Here is a 20989-nt window from a genome sequence, read left to right on the forward strand (position 1 = left end):
CTAAGAAAATTTGATTTACACAAATCTGTTATATTACCTACCAAGATCTAGAAGCATTTTCATAACTCTTAAGTATTGTGAAGAACTATCTTAATTTTTTAAAGAAAAGTTTATATGTAAAATAGACAGATTAAAAATGAGATTTGTAAATTCTTTTACTATCTTTCATGGAGTTTCCACAAGATAGACAAACCTGTCATCTTAATAGTGTCACAGGTCAAATATTAAGCTACTTTCTAACAGAATGGTTATTTTTCTTTTATAAGTACTGTCCTGACTCTGATTTAACAGGTGAGTTTTATATCTACTTCATATAGTAATACAATATTTAAAATCATGAGTGGAGAGTTTGGTTTCTTGAAAGCTTTACTAATGACTTACAGAGCTGATTGCACAGAGATCGATGGTAACTTTAATCATGTAAGAAGAAAATGTATTTATTAATACTATTCTATAGTTCTGAAAGCCACTCTAAAGATTATATTCAATTTGACAGAAAGTGGGAAATTTAATTTTGATTTTAATGAGAAAGTCATATTACAAATCACCTCTAAAAATATTAACCGGGGACCTCTGGGTGGCTCAGTTGGTTAAGCCAGTGCCTTCAGCTCAGGTCATGATTCCAGAGTCCTGGAATTGAGCCCCATATTGGGCGTCCCCCACTTTGTGGGGAGCCTGCTTCTCCCTCTGCCTCTCCCTCTGTTTGTGCTCTATCTCTCTGTCCAATAAATAAAATCTTTAAAAAATATTTTTAAAAATAAATTAAAAAAATAAAACCAGAAAATCAAAATTATAGTTTTTACTTGTAGAAGTTAACTATTACTTAGTGTATGGTCCTTAATGTTTATGTAATTTAATTTTTCTGTTACTAATAACAACAACAAAATTCCTTTACTTATATAGCACTTATCACAGATCATAAAAAGATATAAAATGGCAAAATTATGAATAATAAACTATAAATCAGGTAAAATCATGAAAATGGTTTATCTTCATAATATAATACTGGGTTTGGTTTGTTTAGAAACACAGGCTAAAAGCAATTAAGGGAAAAATAATTATTTTCCATGAAAAACAAACAGTTATATTCCACTCCATTAATAAGAAATACTTTTTCTTAATCACATTATAATTTAACTTTTACTGTCAGGAATTGAGTTGCTTTGCAATAAGTAAATTTTGATTACTTTTTGAAGGAATTGTTGACATAAATGATAATAAAAACTCATTTAGCTCATATTCCAGTTAGGTACACTTAAGCCTTCAAATCTCTTATTTCCCTCTTGTTTTCATGGAAAAGGTAAAAATTAAAGCAACATGACACTTAGAGGCAGATGGTGGCATGTAGCCCTTTAGTGTGCCAATTTTCTAAGTGCTTTAGAGATATTTACTCATTTAACATGGGTAAAAACCTAAAGCAAGAGATATTATGATTATTATTTTCAATTAATAGGTCAGAAAACTGAAGCACAAAGAGTAACTTGCTCGAGATCATGTAATGTTTCATATTAAAGTAGTCTGACTCTATATCTTATGAACTTGACCGCTACACTTAATTCTTTCTATTTAAAGCAATTAAACAAATGTTGTTATAATACAGAAGCTTTTAAGTACAAGGACCCTTTGATTTGTCTCCTAAATCTCAGAGTCAAATCTTAATATGACTCTATGTAAAGTGGTACCACATTTTCAGTTTGAATTTTAATAATTTCCCAGAAGGAGACAGGGCAAGAATCAAATTTTTTTTTAAATCTTTAAGTATTTACCTAGTTTACCATATGCTAATTGATAATTATTTTCTGTTACACAGTGAGAAATCTAGTTTTAAGAAAAAGGAAACACCAAAATGCTTAAAATAATTGAACTATTACAAATAAATCTAATTTATTTAGAATAGTAGAAAATTTATTTAGAATAAATGAATATATATATATTTGTATATGTACATGCATGTGTCCTGTTTATTTTATGAATAATCAAGTTATTCTGAATCATTTGTTTTATTCATTCATTTTAAAAAGGCCTGTGTTTGGCTTTGAGATAATATTTGTGTGGGCAAATGCACACTTTAATGAGTAATACCATTTTTATGCTCTCAACCAAAGAAAAATATTTATTTTATTTTATTTATAATAAATTCTCCAACCAAGTTGATGTAAGTAAGGCTGCTTACAAAACAAGCTTAGGATAAAATTATTTTTATATGATTTAAGAAGTAGAGGCATGGGAAAATAAGTATTATTCTAAATAAGAGGAGGCTAGTGGCAATATCAGTAACCAAAATGTATGGTAACTACACACTTCATTAGAAATGGATTATAAAATACCAGGGAAATACCATCAGAAATATGATTCACGGTGCTCTTAAAAACCACAAATTTTCAAAGTACCAAACCTTAAAAGAAATTTCTCTTGCAGTTACACAGTACTGTGGAATTATTGTCATCAACTGTTTTAAAGAAATTCCAACCTAGGTGTATTTGACTTTTTTAATTAAACAAATAAATATTTCTTTCTTTCTTTAAAATGGAATTAAAATTAAAAAGAACATTACATCATTTTAAAATTTTAATTAATTGATTTTTTGAAGTATAGTTGACACAATATTACATTAGTTGCAGGTATACAATATAGTGATTCAACAAGTTCATGTTATGCTACGCTCGCCGTGGGCGTAGTTACCCTCTGTCACCATACAGCGTTATTGCGATACTATCGACTATATTTCCTATGTTGTTCCTTTCATTCCCAGGATTTATTCATTCCATCATTTCTGTAAAGGGTTGCTTTAAAAATAAATGAAAATATGTAATATAATGTTATTCAATATGTTATCTAATAGCTGTTTCATAAATTGTCACTGCATTCCAGCAAAGGCCACCAGGGATATATCTGCAGTTTTACAAACGTGGGTTCGTTACTCACTGCAACAAAGGAGAACAAGTGCCAGGGGGAACCAGTATGGGGAACGGTGTGTGTCTCAATAAAAATGTGTTAGAAAGGACTTAATGTAGGACTTGAACAAAGTGATTTGGGGAGGTTTCAAGTAAACTGGGATGAGGAGGCAGGTTAATTCTATGAAAAGGTATCTTGGTTAATTCCAGCCAGAGGGGAAGGAAAAAATCTTTTGAGGCTAACAGTGTGAATAAACAGCAACCAGTAAGCCAGGAAAGGAGAATGTTTAGCATTTGGTTTACACAATGGCTTTGTTTGTGTCTGTGCTTAGACAAGACTAAGAAGCTGTATTGTTTGTTTGTTTGTTCAATCCCACTTCATTAAAGTCACAAAACAACCTCACCATGATGTTAGTGTTCTCTGTGATTGTCTGAGTTCTGCAGAATGACACCATGACTCTCATAAGGATGCCAGGGTAGCGCCTAATCTCACTGACATGCTGCTGCTGTATGAAGCCAGGTTTGACTGTCAGGTTTGACTCTTCTCTCGCTATCCATTTCTATATAATCTTTCAATAATAGTTATAAATATACATATTCATACTTGTTTAAAAATAAAATTACAATATGATAATGCATATAGAGATACAATGTATTTTTTACTTAACAAAATGTTACTAAAACATTTCCACATCAACAAATACACTTTCTAAATTCTCATTTTTAATGGTAACTTGGTGTGGATTATATGGATATACTTTAATTTATTTAACCTATATTTTGATATCCAGTTTATGAGGTAAACTTTTTTCTCTCTCTCTTTTTTTTTTTAAGATTATTTATTCATTTATTTGCGAGACAGAGAGGAAGAGAGAGAGCAAGAAACAGGGGGAGAAACAGAGGGAGAGGAAGAAATAGATTCCCTGCTGAACAGAGAGCTGTTAAGGGACTTGAGATCCCAGGACCCTGAGATCATGACCTGAGCTGAATGCAGATGCTTAACCAACTGAGCCACCCAGGTGCCCCATGAGGTAAACAACTTTCAGGGTTATTAACCTTTACTAACTTATGTGATTTTTTTTTCCCCTTGAGGATAAATTTCTGGAAGTGGTGGTGTTGGGACAAAAATAGTGATATTTTAAAGACTTTTAATTGCTATGATAAGTGGTCAAAGTTATATCAGTTTATAATTATATGATTAGTGCATAAGATGGATATTTTATTTCTACAGCCGCCTCAACACTAATGATTGCTGTAAGATTTTTTAAAAATAGTATCTTTCTAGTTAAAAAAGTGATAAAATATATCACATAGTGGTTTTGACTTCCTCTAGTAATAGTAATACTAAATAGTGTTTATTGACTATAAACTAGTGCTAGATACTATACTAAATACTTTACAAATCTTAAGAAGAGGTGCATAAAATGCACATTTTAGTTGAATAACAAATGGCTAGATGCTAATATAGTCAATCCCAACTGAAGTTAAAGTTGAATATCATCAAAGCAGAATAATATTGAAATTTCATTCAAAGAAACATAGCCAATATTAGAATTTTACTTTATTATTTTGTTAACACTAAAAAGTTTATTAAACAAAATGCATTTTCCAAAACCAGTAATTTTGTAAAACTTTCAGCTGTTCCATTGTTCCTATGGTCACTAATTACAAAATTGACAAGATGTCTAACTTTCAACTGGAATGTTTAATAGTATCACTGATCTTTTTTGTACAGAGTGGAATTTATTTCTGTAAAAATTTTTTAAAATTTATTTTTATTTATTTTAGAGAGAGACAGAGAAAAACAGTGAGCATGAGGGGGGGGAGGGGCGGAGGAAGAGAAACTCAAGGAGACTGTGCTGAGTGCAGAGCCCAAAGTAGGGCTTGATCCCACCATCCTGAGATCATGATCTGAACCAAAACCTAAAATCAGATTCTCAATCAACTGAAACACTCATGCATCCCTGGAAAAACATTTTTTAGTAACATTTTCTAGAAGGTATGTTGTTTTTAAGGTTCATAATTTGAGAAAAATCCTTTTTTAATTACTGAAAATTGCCAGTGGCCTCAAGCAGTTATTTAAAAGTGAAATTTTGTTTAAATTCTTAGCTATTCAGTTGTGCCTCATAATCTGAGGGCAGCTCTTTCTGCCCATGGTCTTGTTCTTGTGCTGTAATAAAAGCACCTATTTGCATTGGGAAAAAAAAAAAATCTTAGCTACTATACTGCAAAACTATAAGGAGTTGTCTTAATGCAGCCTTATAAATGGAAAGCTATTCTGTGCTCATGGGCTGGAAGACTCAGTATTGTTAAAATGTGTATATACTCAAAGTGATCTATAGATTCAATGCAGTCCTATCAAATTTCCAATGACTTTTTTCAAATAAATAGAACAAATAATTCCAAGATTTTATGCAACCATAAAAAGCCTCAAATAGTCAAAGTCATCTTGAGAAAGAAGAACAAAGCTGGAAGCATCATGAGCCCTGATTTTAAACTATATTACAAAGGTACAGTAATTAAAACATATGGTATTGGAATAAAAATAGACACATAGATCAATAGAACAAACTAGATCCCAGAAATAAACCCACGCATATATGATCAATTAATTTACAATAAAAGATCCAAGAATTTACAATGGGGAAAGACAATCTCTTCAATAAATGGTTTAGGAAAACTGTACGGCTATCTGTAAAGAAATGAAATTAGACCACTATCTTTCAGGACACCCAAAATTAAGTGAAAATGGATTAAAGATTTGAATATAAGACCTGAAATCATAAAAATCCTAGAAGAAAACATAAGCAGTAAGCTCCTTGGCATCGATCTTGGTGATGATTTTTTAAAAATCTGATAACAAAAACAGAAGCAAGAAAAGCAAAGATAAATAAGTGGAACTAAATCACACTAAAAAGTTTCTGCGGAGCAAAAGAAACCATCAACAAAATGAAAACAACTTACTGAATGGGAGAAAGTATTTGCAAGTCATATATCTGATAAGTTAATATCCAAAATATATATATTAAAAAAAACTCATACAACTCCATGATGAAAAAAATCTGATTAAAAATGGATAGAAGATCTGAATAGATATTTTTCCAAAACAGGCATACAGATTGCCAACAAGTATATCAAAAGATCTTGATGTCATTAACCAGTGGGTAACTGCAAATCAAAATCACAATGAGATGTCACTTCACACTTGTTAATTTGGCTATTATTGAAAATATAAGGTATTGGCAATGATGTGGAGAAAAGGGAACACTTGTGCACTGTTGGTGTGAACATAAGTTGGTGCAGCCACTATGAAAAAGAATACTAAAATCTCAAAATTTTAAAAATAGAATAACCACATGCTCAAGCAATTCCACATCTAGATATTTATCAGAAGAAAACACAAACACTAACTTGATATCTATTTACCCCATGTTCACTGAAACATTGTTTATAATAGCCAAGGTATGGAGACAGCCTAAGTGTGAATTGATGGATGAATGAATAGATAGGGAAATTGTGGCATATGTATACAAAGAAACACTATTCCACCATAAAAGGTAGTGGATTCTTGATGTTTGTAACAACATGGATGGAACTCAAGGGCTTTATTCTAAGTAAAGTAAGTCACACAGAGAAAGAAAAATATCATATGCTTTCTCTTATATGTGGTCTCCAAAATAAAACAACAAAATAAACCAAACTTCTAGATATATACAACAGATTGGTGGTTGCCAGAGACAATGGATAGGTGATAGGGCTAAAGTGATCAAAAAATTAAAAAAATTAATTTTTTAAAAATTAATTAAAAAAAAAAGAGAAATGAAGATTCACTTTAGTACACTGATAATTCTGATTAAACTTTTAGATACATTCTTCCCCACCATCTGTGATCATGGTGCCACACTTTCTTTTACAATATAGAATGTACAACTTAATTAATGAATCAACACTGTCTAGGTTCTAACAATTACTCATAAGTACACAACTTCATAGTTTCCTAGTACTGCTGGTAAAAGGCCAGGTAAAGGGATATGATTTGACAGAAAGCACATAACAACTTTTCCTTTCATATGGTCTAAGCATGAACATTGTCCATAATTTGATCACAAGTTACTACTACCCAGTATTCAAACAGACACATGAAAAGGAAAAGTACGTATCAGTTTTCTCAGACTAACACCATAAATTTGTGAATAAAAATGCACTGAGTGCTGAGCAATAAGCCAAGAAGCTTAAATTCTATTTGACCCAGAGAGGCACAGACACTTTACCCTTCATGGAATAATGATTGCAATCTCTTTGAATCCACACACAAAAAAAATTAAAAAATTAATAAATTCTTAGCTGGTATCCAAAACTATAAGATGTCTTAAATAGTCTTATAAAGTCTACTGTTTTAACATTTAATTAGCATAAAATATGATCTGAGTATTTCCTTTTTCTCTGAATTATCTTCTTTATTGTGTCAGGATATAGGCAATCACTTATTTTTGTATATGACATTAGAATTTTTTCTTTTTTTAAAGATTTTATTTATTTATTTGAGAGAGAGAGAGCACATGAGAAAGAGAGAGTATGAGCAGGGGGTCGAGGGAGAGGGAAAAGCAGATTCCCCTCTGAGCAGGGAGCTGGATGTGTGACTTGATCCCAAGACCCTGGGATTGTGACCTGAGCCAAAGGCAGACACTTAACCAGCTGAGCCACCCAGGTGCCCAACATTAGAGTTTTTATGAACTTTTAACCTGGTAGAGTTTACAACCTGCTTTTAATTCACCCTAAAAAGATATAAAAATAATTAATACAAGATTTCTTGGAAGACTCACAATCTAAATGAAATTTAAGGAGTAAAAATTAAGTAGAATTCATAAAAATTAATTAGGTATAAGAATGTTAAAACACCAAACAATTCTAAATATTTATTATAATAAAATATAATTTTCTATATTATGCTGCCTTGCAATATTATATACCTTTTACAAGAATTATTAATGCTCTTATTTTAGGACATCGGGCTAAAGGCATTTTTTCTTATATTCTTTATTTTATTTTATACAATTTTAAAATATTACAAAAATCGGGACGCCTGGGTGGCTCAGTTGGTTAAGCAGCTGCCTTCGGCTCAGGTCATGATCCCAGCATCCTGGGATCGAGTCCCATATCAGGCTCCTTGCTTGGCAGGGAGCCTGCTTCTGCCTCTGCCTGCCTCTCTGTCTGCCAGTGCTCACTCGCTCTCTCTCCTTCTATCTCTGACAAATAAATAAATAAAATCTTAAAAAAAATAAAATAAAATATTACAAAAATCATTATTTTTATAGCATTTTACTTATAATAGTAAATCTAGGATTTAAACTTTAGCCAATTATAGAATTTTAACAAAATCACATAATGACATTTATAAAAAGTTTACATATGCTGCTTGTGTATAACCCAAGGAAAATCTTGTTTCATTATCAGTGTTGTTATACTAATTAAATAAGGTAGTAACCAATCAAAGTTCACTGATACTGCTTAAATTCTGCAGTGCCAAGAAATATCATTCAACTAGTCGATACATTATTTGGCTATTTAAAAGCCAACTCTAATAATTGAGGTAGAAGTAGAACTTTGGTATATTCTTACTTTTGGCACTTGATACTTAACACTCTGAGATAAGTAGCATTGCTTTATTTTACAATGAAATATGGAAAAAGAATAAAGAAGTTAGTAAATATGTCTAAGTAGTAGGTGATAAAGCCAGTATTCACACATTCTCTCTAATCTTATGACAAATCTAAATCCTCAATTTATTGAGTAGCATTTATTTGACTATTAATAAATGAGAAGGCTTTTACAAAAGTCTGTTTCCTATTTATATTACTTCTTTTAAAATTACGTATAGGTAACATTCAATCATTTGTGTATGAGCTCATTATTGGTTACTGGTTTTCAAGATATATTTATACATTAATAATAATCTTTTATCCACAGTATTTTGTACATCTCTTATTATTTATTATTTTACCTTGTAAGATTTTATGTCATTTTAAACTGTAAGGTGCTTTTAAATCAATATAGTTAATTTTTTATGGCTTTTTTCACTTGTATAATAGAATGACTTTTAAAACAATAATTATAGGAAAAAATAAATAAATCATGCATTTTCACCTAAAATGCTGAAATTTTCTCAATTTTATTAAACATCTATTTTATTATGCCTAATAACTAGCATAGATTTCCATCATATTCGTGCATTTAGTATTTCTTTTGGGCCAGATATGTGCAAACACAGGTGCTATTGATAAAGCCATGAACAAAAATGACACAAAAGATTCACACCCACATGGACCTTATATTCTAATATTTGACTTAATGCAACTTTTCATACAGTTTCAGAGTATTTAAGGTTTTTTAAATTAAAATGTTGTAATAATATTTATTTAAAATCATATTTGAATGCTTCTGCAAGTATACAAAAAGGTCTCTAATAGTCTACGAGTACATATCTAAATTAAAAATCTTTAAGGCTATTGCAATGTCTTCCTTTAAACAGTTTTATCAGGAGTGCCTGGACAGCTCAGTAGGTTGACCTTCCACTGAGGTCATTATCTTAGGGTCCTCGGATCGGATCAATGATCAAACCCCGCATTCAGCTCCCTGTTCAGTGGGGTCTGCTTCTCCCTCTCTTACTGTGCTCCTGTGCACTCTTTCTCTCTCTCAAATTAATTTAAAAAAAATCTTTAAAAAAATTAAAGAGTTTTGTCAATTTATACTTGAAATTCTTCAAACTTTATTATACTGTTCAGGTTTCTATTTTTACTTTAGTTAATTTGATCATTTATGCTTTTCTAAAATAGCATATATTTAATAGAGATATTTATATTCAATTGCAAAGAATTATGTATGTTTTATTATTTAAAAATATTCTGGTGCATTATTCTAGTTATTATCCCTTTTTATAATTCATGTCATTAATTTATAATTTATAAATTATATAAATTTACATTTTATAAATATTTATAATTATTATGTATTTATAATTTAATGTATTTGTTATATTATTTTAAAGTATTCAATTAATTTAGTTTAATATATTAAAATATTTGATTTATCATATTATACTTAATATATTATAAATTTCATTTATTTATAATTTAATATATAAATATAAAAGTTTATAAATATATACATATATTATTAAAATTATTTATATTTTTATAGTTTTGCATAACTATAAATTATGATTTATAATTAATGTTACTAAACTGATCATTACCTCTTTATGTAAAGAATTAGATGACAATGCTGTTGTCAATTCTACCATTTTATCATTTACTTTTTTTTACTTTATCACTTTGTGTCTCTCTACAGAGTGATACAAAAAGATATTCAGAATATATTGCTGAGAAAATACAAAATGAAGAAAAATGTACACAGCATGTTACTCTTTGTATATGAATGGAGAAAACACACATGTGTTTTTCTCTAAAAATCTGCTCTAATGATAACACTTGTTCTACTTACTGTAATTTGGGCACATATTTCCTTTTCGTGCCTAATTATTCTCTTTCTACACATATCTAGCTTATTTTTTTCAAATTTCTTTTCTTCTCTTTAAAATAGATTTTATTTATTTTAGAGAGAGAGAGAAGGAGCATGAGCAGAGAGCAAGGGAAGGAACAGGTGGGGAGGGAGAGGAAGAGGGAAAGAATCTCCAGCAGGCTTCACACTGAACACAAGTTCCATGTGGAGCTTGATCTCAGGACCCTGAAATCATGACCTGAGCCAGAACCAAGAATTAGACATCTAACTGCCTGAGCTACCCAGGCGCCCCTCAAATAACACTTTATAATAAATTTCTTTTAAGAAACATCTTAATATTCCCCTATTACTGTATTTACAGCAGTTTTCTAATGCAACTCTTTGGGTTTTTTTGTTATTTTAATTCTTGTTCTTGTTTGCTCATTTGTTTATCTGCTTGAGTATGTTTGATATTTCTTTCTTTTTTTTTTTTTTTAAGAAAGACAAGCAAAAGAAACTAAGAAGTTTGAATCAAAATATATTTTCTTTTGAAAGTATAAATATCATAGTTCGGAAACTGTGAGCATTAAACAATAAAGGCATGAAGGCTCGATGACATCAATTTAGGAAATCATATAGAGAAAAAAAATGAAAAGGGTCTCAGGGCTGAATACTGAAAAAACGACATTGAGGAAAAAATGCAGAAGAGGAAAATCTGACCTATTAGACTGAGAAGGGATTTTTTTGCTTTTATACCGTAATTTTTTTCTTTTTTTCTGATTCTTTAATCTGTGACTTAATTTCCTCAGTTTGAATAAACTTTAGACAAGCTTCTTCCAACTGTAAGCCCTTTTCTTAGAGCATTTACTATAGAAAAACTTACAGTTCTAAATTATTTGCTCCTTTGAGATGTAAATCTTTTTAGAAGTATCTCACTGGTATTAAAACCCAGGAATCTCCTTCTTTGGGATCAGGAACCAGGTGCTTTGGAATGTGAGTGCTTTCTGGTCTCTGTGGGGGGATAAGAGTAGTGTGTGCCTTATTCTAAGTTGTAAGGCCACCTCCTTTCATGAAGATAGGAGGAAATTTACCTTTCCATTGGGTAAGGCCCAATGGTTCACAGATGGTGAACCCTCAGATTCCCACCATCCCAACTCTTATAAACTCCTACTTTTTTCCACTTGTTCCACTTGTTTCTACTTTGTTCCTACTTGTTCCACTTGTTTCCACAAGAGCTCAGACTGGCCTCACTACCCTGTCACCATAATCTTGAATAAAAACTCTTCCCTGCCTGCTTAGTCACCTGGCATACTTTTTGCTTTGACAACTGTGTCTGCCATTATCTTTTGGTTAATTGTAGTCACCTGAGCCCTGCTTCATGATGCCACATTCATGATGCCACATGTATTCTTAAATTCTGCTGACTCATAAGAAATAAAAGGGCTCTGAAGTTTTTGTTTGTTTGTTTTTTTAGTAAGTTTTAAGTTCTCATTAGCCTTTGTTCATTTCATCTTGGGTTTTTTTGGACTAATGTTTACCCTTTCTTTCTACAAGTTAGTTCTGGTCTTACTTGGAAGAAGTATCCTGTGTGCCAGAATTCTGTTCTCTTCAATCTGATTTCGTCTGCATTTAAACTGCCAAATCCCTCAGAGCTTCTGGCTTACTCCCATCTCAGGTTTCCAATCCAGAAGATGTTATTTTCCAAAGTGTACATTTTCTAGGTGATTTCTTTGAGCAGTGAGGAAGTGTGAATCATATGTATCCTCAAGATGCCACCATTTTCCTGGAATTTGTCCTAGGAACCAAGAAAACTACTTGAAAAGCAAATAGAAATAATAGACACACTCTCAATTCATGTTTACTTAAATGATTCATTGTATTTCTTCTTTAAAGCCAATACTTATGTCTTCCACTCTACCCCAACTATGGGACTTTTTATAGCTTTAAGCTCTGGTATGGGCAAACTTTTCTGCATAGTAGTTTCCTTGACTGATGTTTCATAAATGATATTTAATTGTCTTCAATTTGGTCCTTATTAGCCAAGGTTGTGTGGATGACGTGCTGAGACCGACTTCCCATTACAGTGACATTATGTTCATTCACATCTTTAGGCAAGACTTCATGCTTCTGTAGGCATGTACTTTTACAATTTACAGAAGACATATTTTATATTTCTCCTGCTATCTTCCTATACTTGAACATAGATATTCAACCAGATTGTTGAGGCATTTAGAAATCTGAGTGTGGCTGAAAGACCAATCTGGTGACCTTCTCTTGATATTTCTAGAACTTCTGATTTAACAGACCGAAAAATTCTTGAGAAAAATAATACTGAATTACTCATTACATTGTGAACATGTATGCTAATTATGTTTAGACACACATCATTGCTTTATCATTTTTTTGTTAAAATAAACAAATTAACCTCTCTGAGTCCCATTCCCTCATTTTTATTTTTAATACTAAGAATCATTATAGTTACCCCGGGTTCTTATGAGAACTCAATGATATAATGCATAAAAGAAATTAGTATAGGTATAAGAATCCATTATGCGATCAATAAATAGCTGCTAGGAGTATGGTCATAATGTTATTCATGATGAAGAAGTAAAAAGAGATTATTTGTAAAATTTTAGATTTGCTTCACAAGTTCAATGGAGAAGTTTATTTTTAACTTAGAATTGAAGTATCTGTTGAGTGATAAGCAGAGAGAGGCAATGACACATGTTCTTAAATTCTGTATTTATGTACATTCAAGTTTAAAAGACATCTTCCCCAAAATAAAATCATGAAAATTACTATTACCATGTCTAACCAGAGAAAGATTACCATTGGTAATGGCAAATTAATAAGATAAGTAATAGTTTAGTAAGTGTGTTTATGTGGTTATTAAGGCATAAAAATCATTTAAACCTTTTCTGTGTGTTAAGCATAGTCATAGATACAATAAATTCATGAACTAACACTAACAAGCTCATAGAGTGGTTGAGGAGACAGTTAAAATATAATACAAAAACTTAAAAATAGAAGCACGAAAGAAGGAATTTTCTCTAAAGTAAACAGAAGCAATATTTACAGGATCATACATATTTACACTTTCATGTTACTATAATATTAATTCTCTAATTTAAATCTCACAAACAATAGCTGTGAGGTAGGCATACTATGTTAAACTAACTAACCATTAGAGATATTGATTCATTTCCCAAAATTCACATACATGAAAAGTTCTAGAGTTGAATCTCTAATCAAACTTTCTGATTATAACTTTGCATATTAAAATAGCTTGGCTTCCTAAAAAATTATCAATATGACCCAGTCAGATTCACTTAGACTGTTTCTTCACCCATATTTTTTTGACTTTACAAAGTAGTTCTTATACATCTTTTTTTTTTCTTTTGCCATGAAACTGTTTCATTGATTATTGCTAAGAAATAGCCTGTGTTTAATAACTATGATTGAAGGGTTCTGCTGAGATTTTTTCTTTTTGCAATTGTTAGAATCTAAAATGCTACTTTTGGGATGCCTGGGTGGCTCAGTGGGTTAAAGCCTATGCATTTGGCTCTGGTCATGATCCCAGCGTCCTGGGAACGAGCCCCGCGTTGGGCTCTCTCCTCTGCCGGGAGCCTGCTTCCTCCTCTCTCTCTCTGCCTGCCTCTGCCTACTTGTGATCTCTCTCTGTCAGATAAATAAATAAAATCTTAAAAAAAAATAAAATAAAATGCTACTTTTAATTCAATTACCTTCATGAATATATATGAATATATATATATTCATTTCATTTTGCTGTGCTTTGAAATAGAACACATCCGAAGGGTTAAAAGCATCCCTTGTTTCTCTATGGTTGTCACCGATAAGGAAACAATTGTTTCCTATGGTTTTTGAAAGTAGCAAATGAGGTTAAGCTCTCTGAAGGCCATCATAATGAAGATTTATGACCCTTGAAGGCACAGAGTTCCTAAATTAGAGGTCAAAGCATCAGTGAAATTTTTACCTAAGTAACCACAAATTCATTTCTTAAAGCTTTCCTTCACTTTGAAAATCATGGCAATGATACATTACTTGGCAAAAGGTGATGTGAGGACATTGTTTTCTATTTCTATTTCTATTTAACCTATTATGATTAGGTTAGTAATTATCATAATGTAAAGAAAATAAAGAGAAAAAAGACTCCTAGGAAATTCTGCATAGTATCTATTTTGTTTAGCATTCATAGGGAATGACTATGAGTAATTAATTATGTTAAAAATTCTTATAAAAATTTGTATTTGACAGTATTTTATTTATGCTAGTATATTGAAACTCCATTGATAAGCTTAGGGGTATATATTTTACAAAGTGGTTGAAATGCAGTATTTTTTAACCTTTTTCAGCCACTGCCTCCTTTGAGAACTTAATGAGAGCTATGAATTCCCTTCCCCTAAAACTTACACATGCATATAAAATTTTGTCTATATATAGAGATGTGATTCATAGAAACATCTGAAGCCCTGCCTTGGGCATATTTGACACATCTGAGCATAAACCATTCACTGAAGTCCTTTCTCTAAATAATTCAAAAACATTCCAGAGAATTATTTCTAATAGAACCAATATTATTTTATGACAATTGTTGGACATGTATGAATGCAGCTTGGCGCTATCCATGAGGCTTTCTGAAGGGTTGCATTTACTGTCCCATATTCCAGCTCTGCTTTTTAAAAGTAATGGAGACTAAATTCAAAGGTCATTTTAAACTCAGCCAACGAAGAAAAAATGCCAAACATAATGATGCCCCCAATTGCTTACCCATTTCTGTTTGTGTCTTTGATTTATTTGAAGTCTTTGTAATGGTAAAGACCATTGCAACTAACATAGATAACATTAGTGCCTCAAAATATATAGCACTCTACCCAGAGTGATTCTAAGCTACTGTCTTTTAATATGTTACTTCCCTTAATGGAGCTTTGCCTTTCACTTGTATACAGACAGTAGTGGTTGGGAGACTGAGGAAGTAAAATTATAAAACTCCAAAACTTTCTTTTTACAGAAACTTATACAAAGAGCTAAGTCTGGGAAAGGCAAAATATTCACTCCATTGACACAGACTTGTAATGATAATGTTAAGGATGTTAAAATAGGTAAACTTGAAATCCAAGGAGATCCAATAGCTAAAAGCATATTAACTATAAGCAACAACAATATTAATATGGCGATAACAGGACTCAAGAATTTTGACTAGATAATTAGATAAAGGAATCAAAAGCCATCATAAATAAATAGACTCCTCTTTTCATTTGATCAAAGTGATTGACTTAAGTAACCTCAAAACATATATGACATTTACCAAACACTAAATTCTAAACAGAGTTAATTTATTTGCTTCATAATAACTTTTATTCATTCATTCAAAAAATATTTACTGAGAGGCCACTATATTTCAGGAATTATGATTGATGAAAGAGATAAAATAATAAATGATACCCAATCTCTGCCTGAAATAGCCTCAGGCTTAGTGAAAAAGACAGACAGGAATGTAGGAAAATTTAATGCTATGTGACAAGTGCTTGATAGGGGAAAGGCTAGGTATCAAAAGGGCAGATAGATCAACTAACTCTGTGGCAAATAGGATATTAAAATAATAAGACTTTAAATATCAATAGAGATATCTAGGGAAATGGTGGGGATAAGAATAAAGCAGGGTGTGCCAAACAAAGAAAAGAACATATGAAAACCTCTAGACACAAAGAAGTACATGGGTTTCTTGAAATGCTGAAACATGTAATTCAGGATGGGTATATTAGGTTTCTATTGCCAATTAACAAATTATAAACATGGTGGCTTAAAACAACACAAATTTATCGGCTTGGTCTATAGGTCAGAAGTCTGACCAAGGTTTCATGGGATTAAAATCAAGGTGCAGCAGGTGCAACATTCTTTACCGGAGGCTTTATAGAGAGAATCAGGTTTTGGGTCATGCAAGTTGTTGGCAGAACTCAGTTGCTTGAGATCCTAGCTCTGAAGCATCCATAACTTTTGTGGTGTCAGCCTGGGGTTACTATCACCTTCTAGAGGCTACTCATATTCTCAAGGTTCCCCTCATCTTCAAACCCAGTAACTGGGGTGAAGTCCTTCCCCTATCTCTTTTCTCCTGCTTTCTTTTCTGCCTCAACTCTCTCACTTCAGCTAGGGAAAGGTCTCTGTTTTGATGGATTCATATGATTAGATTGCACCCACTCAGATGGTATAGGATACTCTCTTCATTCAAAGTTTTTAAATTTAATGGCCTCTACCTCTACCTGCTTTTGCTGTATGTATTATTCAGCTAGGGTTTTCATGAAAAAATACCATAGGCTGGGTGGCTTAAAGAGCAGGAGTTTATTTTTCTCACAGTTTGGGAGACTGAGATGTCCAAGATCAAGGTGTGGTCAATGCTGTTTCTAGTGAAAGCTCTTTTCCTAGGTTGCAGATGGCCATCTTCTCACTATGTACCCACTTGGTCTTTCCTTGGTACTTGCATGGAGATGGAGAGATCTATCTTTTCTTTGAAGATCATTAATTCCATCCTGATTGTCCCAACCTCATGACCTAATCTAACTCTACTTAACTCCCTATAAATTCAAATACCATCACATTGAGAAGTAGGTCTTCAACATATGACTTCAAGGGGGACACATTCAGTTTATATGACCATGTAATGTAACATATTCATAGGTTCTGAGGATTAGGGCATGGAAAATTTTGTAAAGGAAGGCGTTATTCACCCTATCACATTGGGTAAGTATGGAGATGAGACTAGAAATGTAAGTAGAGGGAAAATAATAATAAGCCTTATAGGGCAATAAATAAATAAATAATAGTAAGCCTTATAGGGCAGAGTGAGAATCAAGACTTGATTCTGATGGCAAAATGGGAAAATGCTGCATAATTTTCCAGAAGATTATAGTGTAATCAGATTTACATTTAGAATGATGATGGCTTCAATATGGAGATTGGACTGGAGGAGGACAGATCTGAAATAGTGTTACTACTTAAACAGTAAAATAATTGTACTATTTAAGAGATATTTGAAACATCTGGACATAAAGAAAACATTGCTGGACTAATACAGAGGCAGTATTATTAAGGAGAAATAGAATTGTGAGATATGAAGAGAGAAAATCAAACTTAATGATTGATTATGTGTGGGAATATGGAAGAAGACATAAGGGGTTATTATTTAGAATTTGTCTAGTTTAGAAAAGATGATAATCATTTATTGATATAGGAAATACAGAGGAACATGATTAGGGGAGAATTATTTCACACATTTTTAGATAGAGGTCTCTATGAAAAATTCAATGTAGATATCAAGTATGCAACTAGATAATCCAATTTGGCTGTCAGAAGGGTTATGAAAGTTGAAAATTCAGTTTAGAATGTGTACTATCTCTTATTTTGTGATATAAGCATAGGAGAAGGCTGGGAATCATCACTCTCTTAGGAATGGTCATAAGTGGGTCAAAGCGGAGATGCATAGTGGAGATAAAATGAGTTAGGGGAAACCCAGTGAGTATAATGTCATGGAGCCAAAGAAGATCTGTGTAGTATATATCTCAAGTAGTTTAAATATAATCCATAACTCTTGCATTTAGCAAAGGGGGTTTTAGAGGAAGTAGTTTCAATGAAATTATGTGGGAAGAGGAACAAAGTGTAATGCATTGATGAGTAAATGAGAAGTGGGCTGTGAAGGCAGTAAGTAAATCAGTCTTTTAAAATCTTTGTAAAAAGAGGGGCTATTAAAGGATGAATTTTTATTTGTTTGTCTTTGTCAGGTTCATGTGAGGTATGTCAGATATATACTTTTCCTAACATTTTATAATGATTAGCTTTAAATAAACAAAAAAATTGAAAGAATTTTACAGAAAATATCCATACACCTACCACTAACACATTGTCAATTATTATTATTCAATTAATATTTTACTACATTTGCATTACTACATCTATTCATCTATCCAGACCTCTGCCCATTCACTGATCTAATATATTTTTCATGTTTTGCTCAGTAATTTGTAGCTATCAATACATTTACCCCAAATATGCATATAATCAAAGGAGCCAATGTTTGTTTACATTTCTTTTAAATTTTGAGATAAAATTTAAATAAAATGAAATGCAAAACAATTAAGTATACCTTACATTGACTTGTGACAAATGCATGAGGATTTGCAATCAAAATCCCCATCAAGAAACACAGCACTGCCATCAGCATAGAAGGTTCCTTCTTAACACTCCCCAGAGGCAATCCATATTCTGCCATTTTCTATTTCATATGGGTTTTACCTCTTTTAGAATTCATATAAGTTTACATTATGAACTCTCTCTTAAAGATTACTTTCAATAAACATATATTTTAGAATTATTCACCTTATTGCATGTATTAGTAATTCTTTTCTTTTTATTATTGTTGAATAAATATACAGAAGTATATTTGATAAACATGTAATATGTTTCCAGTTTGGGGCACTTATGAAGAAAGATTCTTTCAGCATTGTTATAAAAGTTTTTTGGGTATATATGTCTTTATTTCTTTTAGGTGATTACCTAGGAGTGGGATCACATGCTTATAGAATATATATGCATTTAATGATATAAGAAACTGTCAGAATGTTTTCCTAAGTAGTTCTCTAGCAGTATAGGAGAGTTCCAGTTTCTCCACATACTCCTTAATCCATTCAAGTAGGGATGTAGTAATACCTTATAGCTTTAATTTGTGTTTCTCTGATGGTTAATGATATTGAAATTGAATAATTCCATGTGTTTATTGTCCTATCACATATATGACTTTATGAAATGTCTGTTCAAATGTATGCCCATTTTTAATTGGATTGTTTCTATTTTTAGATTGACTTATAAAAATTCTTTAAGCACCTAAAATACCAGTGTTTCATCAACTATACATTTTACAAATATTTTCCTCAAATGTGTAGTTTGCCTATTTACTTTTCTTATTAATCTAATCTAATGAGCAAGTATTATTGATTTTGAGAACTATCTCTTTTTTTTTCTTTAATGGTTATAGCTTTCTTTCTTTTTTTTTTTTTCCTTTAATTTATTTATTTGTTTGAGAGATAGAGAGCAGAGGGAGACAGACACAAGCAGACTCCTCACTGAGCTCAGAGCCCAACCAGGGGCTCAATCCCAGAACCCTGATATCATGACCTGATATCATGACCTGGACCAAAATCAAGAGGTGGAAGCTCAGCCAACTGAGTCACCAAATGCCCTGGTTCCTGCTTTCTGTGTTTAAGAAATATTTGTCTACCCCTTGATACAAAAATATTCTCCTATTTTTTTTCCCACCAAAATTCTAATAATTTTAGGTTTAGTATCTAGACCCATGATCAATCTCAAATCAATTTTTGTGTATAAAGTGAGGTAGTGGTCAAGTATCATTACTTTTCATATTGATATCAGGTTGTTTTCCTGAAACCATTTGGTGAAAAGACATTTCTTTCTTCATTGGATTATTTTGGCAGCTTTCATAAAAGTCAAATGACTATATATGTCATTTGGAACTATAAAAGTATGTGACTACTTCTAGGCTCCCAAGATTATTTATTTTGGTCCATTATTTCATTGTGTATTAGGTGTATTATACATCTATGTCTAAAAAATGTACATACCTTAAATAAAAATTATTTTATTGCTAAAAAATGCTAACCATCATCTGAGCCTTCAACATATCACAATCTTTTTGCTGGTAGAGGGTCTTGCCTTGATGTTGGTGGCTGCTGACTGGGTAAGCGTTGCTGAGAGTTGGGGTGGCCATCGGAATTTCTCAACAAAAATAGAAATGAAGTTCACTGCATTGATTGACTCTTCCTCTCATGAGTGATTTCTCTATAGCATGTGATACTGTTTGATATCATTTTACCCACAGTAGGACCTCTTTCAAAATTGGGGTCAACTATTTCACATCCTGTCACTGCTTTGTCAACTAAGTTTATATTATGGTTTAAATCGGTTTGTTGCCATTTCAACACTCTTCACAGCATCTTCACCAAATGTTGATTCCATCTCAAGATAACCATTTTCTTTGCTCATCCATAAGAAGCAACTCCTCATTTGTTCAAGTTTTATCAGAAGTTTCGAACAATTCAGTCATATCTTCAGACTCCACTTCTAATTCTAGTTCTCTTGCTATTTCCACTGCATCTGCAATTACTTCCTCTACTGAAGTCTTGAACTCCTCTAAGTCATCCATGAGGATTGGAAATGTTTCTCCCAAAGTCCTCTAACTGTTGATATTTTGACCTCTCCCCATAAATGACAAATATTCTTAATGGCATCTAGAATGATGAATCCTTTCCAGAAGATTTTCAATTTACTTTGCCCAGATCCATCAGAGAAACAATATTCACAGGAGCTAGAGCCTTCCAAAATGTTTTTTTTTTTTAAGGTTTTATTTATATATTTGAGAGAGAGAGAGAGAGTGTGTGAATGCACAAGACAGGGTCGGGGAGTACAGCAAGGGAGAAGCAGGCTCCCCACTAAGCAGGGAGCCCAATGTGGGATCATGATCTGAGCCAAGGGCAGACCCCCAACCAACTGAACCATCCCAGAACCCCTCAAAA

This window comes from Neovison vison, chromosome 1 (genome assembly GCF_020171115.1).
Source record: "Neovison vison isolate M4711 chromosome 1, ASM_NN_V1, whole genome shotgun sequence".
Taxonomy (NCBI): Eukaryota; Metazoa; Chordata; class Mammalia; order Carnivora; family Mustelidae; genus Neogale; species Neogale vison.